The sequence below is a fragment of the Otolemur garnettii genome, unplaced genomic scaffold, assembly GCF_000181295.1.
Source record: "Otolemur garnettii isolate 467f Iridium unplaced genomic scaffold, OtoGar3 scaffold00123, whole genome shotgun sequence".
Classification (NCBI taxonomy): Eukaryota; Metazoa; Chordata; class Mammalia; order Primates; family Galagidae; genus Otolemur; species Otolemur garnettii.
In genome coordinates, this window is record NW_003852518.1 from 6,349,669 (window position 1) to 6,355,562 (window position 5,894).

Here is a 5,894-nt window from a genome sequence, read left to right on the forward strand (position 1 = left end):
AACACTTTGAGAACTAAAAATAGACCTGCCATTTGATCCTGCAATTCCTTTATTAGGTATATATCCAGAAGACCAAAAATCACATTACAATGAAGATATTTGTATCACAATGTTTATTGTAGCCCACTTCATAATTGCTAGGTCATGGAAGAAGCCCAAGTGCCTATCAATCCATGAATACATCAATAAATTGTGGTACATATACCATGGAATACTATGCAGCCATAAAGAAAGATGGAGACTTTACATCCTTCATGTTTACATGGATGGAGCTGGAAAATTTCTTTTTAACAAAGTATCTTTAGAAGGTAAGAAAAAGTATGCAATGTACTCAGCTGTACTATGAAACTAATTTATAGCTTTCATAGGAAAGCTATAACCTAATTCTAGACTAAAAATATGGGGAAGGGGGAGGGGAAGGGAAGAGCAGGAAGGTGGATGGGTGGAGAGAGGGTGATTGTAGGGATCACCTCTATGGTTTATCTCACAAGCGTACAAGTGAATCTTTCTAAAAGTAGAATATAAATGTCTTAACACAATAAGTAAGAAAATGACATGAAGGCTAAGTTAACCAGTTTGATGAAAATATTTCAAATTGTATATAAAAAGACCACACTGTACCCCATGATTGCATTAATGTACACAGCTATGATTTAATAAAAAAGAATAGGTGTTTCCTAAAATCAGTAAGAGATTAATGTAATATCCCCTTAATATTTTCAACAAAATATTAAGATTTTGAAATGATTTTGGAATGTAAAAATTTGTTAATATGTGATCATGATGTGGTGAATCAATTTGTTACCTTTTTTATGAATATGTCATATTTAGAGTGATTATGCATATTACTTAGATGTATTTTACAAGGCTTTTGAATGAGTGGAGGTAGAAATATTAAGATGGGAAAGCTAGAGGATACGAAAAGTTTATGCCTTTCTGCAAGCCACAGGGTGCTGCATCCCGTCCTACTCTCACTTTTGCTTGGCCTCTTTACCTTTTCACTTTCTCACCCTTTACTTCTCAGCTAATACATGACCTCTGGAAATGCCGTCCTTGATGCATCTTATTCATTTTCCTTTAATCCCAGTCCCATAATTATCAAGTAGAATAGATAAAAACTGTTTGCCCAACGATGTTGTGGAATATTGTGTCCTACAGCCTTGAGATCTGGGGAATAGAAATGGTAATAAATAACTTACAGTTCAGGTGGGGAAGTTTCAGAGGAGAAATCCTTAGAGTACTGGGGCCTCACTGAGGGAGAAGATGCCTGTTTATCCAGGGAAAGAGCCATAATGAACGGAGTCTTCACATAGCAATCTGTCTAAAAAAAAAAAAAAAGAAAGAAAGAAAGAAAGAAATGGAAAGAAGATTGTCAGCATATGAGCGGAAAGGATTTCACATAGATATCACAGGGCATACACTAATTAAGGTATAAAAAGTAACAGGAACTTAATGAATAACATGTGCAATGTGTTGAAAGTTCTAATAGGAAGTAGACAGGAGTACACAGGGCTATTTGATATATTTTCCTGGATTGATACATTTTTCTTTGGTTATGATGGTTTGTCATTTATGTTGGGTGGGTGAATTTGTGAGTGAATCTGATTTTTGTGTGCCTTCTACCTGGTGACATCTAGTAGCTTTCTGAGTAGTTTTTGAAGTGTTAGATAATTAGGAGTAAATTTTAAAGAGGTACGTAGTCTTAACTTCATCTAAACTCTCAATTTATACAATAAAAGGAAATTTAGGTTTGTATACACTTTTATAAAGCTGAGAGCTTTTATCACATCTTCTAAGCAACTCATTTAATTAAATATATGCAATTTACAGTACTCAACTATTTATCAACATCAGCGAAAGTAGAAGAAGAGCCTAAAGGAAGTGAAAATAACCAGCCACAGGTATCAACAAATTTACATTTATGTTCCTGGTTTAATATTGCTGCCTTTTCATGAATGATGTGACATAGACCAAGGGACATTTCCTACTGGAATAGCATTTTAGAATTCATATGTGGTAAGCTAATATTTAAGTTGAGGAAGTTTTTTAACTAGTTCTAAAACTTAAACCTTCCTAAAGTGAAGAGTGACTTATAGCTAATCTTTGTCCTTGGAATCCAGGCAGAGGATTTCTGACCTTTTCCTGGTTCTTTGGTTTTATAACCTTACATGATAAGGTAGGTAATGCCAAGTACAGAATCATATTACTAAGCCAGAGATTATGAGCAATTTCACCAAGATGGCCACTGAGTTGAACTCATATTCAAAGAGTCACCATTCCCAATGCCCCAAACTGTAGTATAGTTTTATACTACCAGTCATTCCTGCCAGGTAGAGTATTTCTTCCTCCTTGTGGCCTCTAACTCAGTTCAGTGTGTGTGCTGAGAGAGGGAATGGGGTCATTAGACTGCCTATGAAATAAATACTACCCTGCAGAAAGGGACTTTGATGTGAGGGTACAGCAGGAAATCATTAAATGGTATCAAGGTTCCTTCACCCACTGTCTTATGAAGACATTAGAATATATTAGACGTGGGCTTAAGCAGATAGTCTGTGTCAGAACATAGCACTGTCATATTCTGCTCTATCATTTGAATTCACATTTGAGAATTGGCTTTTCTTTCTGATTGCTATTGATTTTATCTTGTAATAATGTAAAATTTTCCAGTTTTCAGTTATCAGTTTTTAAAAACAGTATGGAAATAAGCACATTAATAGTGCATGTTTGCATATGAAAACTTCTCCTGACTAGGAATGAATGAGGACTGTTAGGATGTATCTGTATGTTCAGACCTTCCTTGTGTGCAAAAGTATAATCAACTGTGGATCAAACAAGGCAAAGTGGAATGGGGAAATTAATAAAAACACCTGAGAAATGAGTTGAAACAGAGTTCTGGTTAAAACTGAATAATACAAAATTCCTGCTTGTCCTGAGTGGAGTTAGTATAAGGAAGGAGCAAAGTTTTGAAAAAGCGCCATCTAATTTAACAAATAATATACTAGACTGTGAGGGGAAAGATGCACCTGGAGTGTCCACTCTTTAGTGTTTGAGACATTTTCTCAACCAAAAGACATCAGTCACAAAAATATTTCCCATCTCATGCCTACTTTGTGTCCCCAAAGTGTAATTACCATTCACTTGCTAAAGTTTATCTAAATGAAAAAATATATACTGTGAAAATGATAACAATGCACACAGACACTGTGCGTCTATTTGACACAGGTGAGGAGAAATTTGAAAATAATTCAGACACTAAAAAAGTAAGGAAGTTAAAGTTGAACTGAAGGGACACTAAGATTTTTTTTTTCTAATGTTCTTCTTATTTTTATGTCATAATTTTTTATTGAATCATAACTGTACATTACTGCTTTTATGGGGTACAATGTGTTGATTTTATACACAATTTGGAATGCTTACATTAAACTGGTTAACATAGCCTTTACCTCATTTAATTATTTGTTGTGTCAAGACATTTATACTCTACAATTAATAGATTTGACATGTCCCCTTGAAATATGCACCATAGGTGATGTCCCACTGTTTACCTTCCCTCCACATGGCCTTCCCCCTCCCCTACTCTTTCCCTCATCCCTCTTTCATGCTGGGATATAGATGTGTTTTGTCATTCGTATAAAAGTGTGGGGGATTATATATTGGTTTCATAATTGTACTGAGTACATTGGATAATTTTTCTTCCATTCTTGAGATACTTTCCTAAGAAAAATATTCTCCAGCTCCATCCATGTAGACATAAAAGGGGAAAGTCTCCATCTTTTATGGCTGCATAATATTCCATGGTACACATGTACCACAATTTGTTAATCCATTCAGGGATCTATGGACACTTGGGCTTCTTTCATGACTGAGAAATCATGAACTGGGCTGTAATAAACATTCTGGTGAAAATATGTTTGTTGTAAAATGCTTATTGGCCATCTGGATGTATTCCTAGGAGAGGTATAGCAGGATCAAATGGTAGGTCTACTTTTAGTTTCCTAACTGTTCTCCAAATCTCTTTCTAAAAGGGACATATTAGCCTGCATTCTCCCCAGCAGTGCAGAAGTATTCCTTTCTTTCTACATCCACGCCAAGATCTATAGTTTGGGGATTTTGTGATGTGCGCTACTCTTCCTGGAGTTAGATGATGTCTCAAAGTGGTTTTGATTTGCATTTCTCTGATGATTAAAGATGATGGGCAGTTTTTCATGTGTCTGTAGGCCATGCACCTGTTTTCTCCAGAGAAGCTTCTCTTGACCAAAATGAAATGGGATCACTTGTCCTTTCCTTATTAATTAATTTGGCTTGTCTGTTCATTCAATTTATCAATCCTTTGTTGGAAACATAACCTGTAAAAATCTTCTCCCTTTCTGTGGACTGTGTGCTTTCTTTACTTACTGTGTTTTTGGCTGTGCAGAAGTTTTTGGGTTTGATCAGATCCTTGTAATATATTTTTGGTGTTGCTTCAATCACCTGGAGGCTGGAACCTCCTCATAAAATATTCTCCCAGAACAATTTTTTCAAGTGTTTCCCCTATACCCTCTAAAAGTATTTTTACAGTTTCAGATCTTAAGCTTAAATCTTTTATCCAGTGAGAAGCAATTTTTGTTAATGATGATAGATAAGGGTCCAGTTTCAGTCTTCTACAAGTCACCAGCCAATTCACCCAGCACCATTTGTTGAATAGGGAATCTTTCCCCCAATTTATGTTTTTGATATGCTTATCAAAGATCGAGTGATGGTAAGTTTCCAGGTTCATCTCTTGGTTCTCTATTCTGTCCCATATATTTACCTTGGTATGTTTGTGCCAGTACCATGCTGTCTTGATTACTATAGATTTATAGTATAGTGTGAAGTCTAGTAACATGACTGCTACAGCTTTGTCTTTATTTCCAATAAAGACATTCAAGGCTTTTTCTGATTCCATATAAACAAATACTAGTTTCTCCAGATGTTTAAATTATGACAATGGTTCATTATTAGCAATGGCATTAAATTTGTATATTGCTTTGGGTAATATGGACATTTTAACAATGGATATTCTTCCCAGCCATGATTATGGGGTATGTTTTTCAGCGTTTTTTCTTTTCCCAGAGTTTCATAGCTTTCTCTATAGAGATCTTTCATGTCCTTTGTGAGGTAAATTCCCAAATATTTCATATTCTTTGGTACTAGTGTAAAAGGAATATAGTCCTTGACCTTGACTATTTTTTCAGCTTGACTATTGTTGGTATATGTAAAAGCTACAGATTTGTAAGTATTGATTTTGTATCCTGAGCCTCTGCTGTATTTTTTGATCACTTCTAAGAGTTTTGTAATTGAGTCCCTGGGGTGTTCCAGATAGAAGATCATATCACCTGCAAAGAGTGGGAGTTAGTCACCTCTGACCACATTGGAATACCCTCAGTCACCTTCTCTTGCCTGATTGTGATGGCTAAGACTTCCATTACTACAATAGTAGTAGAGGCTATGCGAATCCTTGTCTAGTTCCAGATCCAAGTGGAAATGTTTTCCACTTTCTTTCATTCAATATGATTGATATTAGCTATGGGCTTGCCGTAGATAGCCTCTATCAGTTTAGAAATGACCCATGTCAGCCTATTTTCTTAAGTGTTCTGATCATGAAAGGATTCTGGATATTATCAGGAGCTTTTTCTGAATCACTTGAGAGGATCATATGGTCTTTGTTTTTTATTTTGTTTATGTGATATATTATGTTTATAAATTTAGGCATGTTGAACCAGCCTTGTGACCCTGGAATAAAACCAACTTAGTCATGGTATATAAATTTTTTTGATGTGTTGTAGAATTGTTTCTGCTAGGATCTTATTGAATATTTTTTGCATCAATATCCATTAATGATATTGGTCTATAACTTTTATTCATTGTTGGGCCTT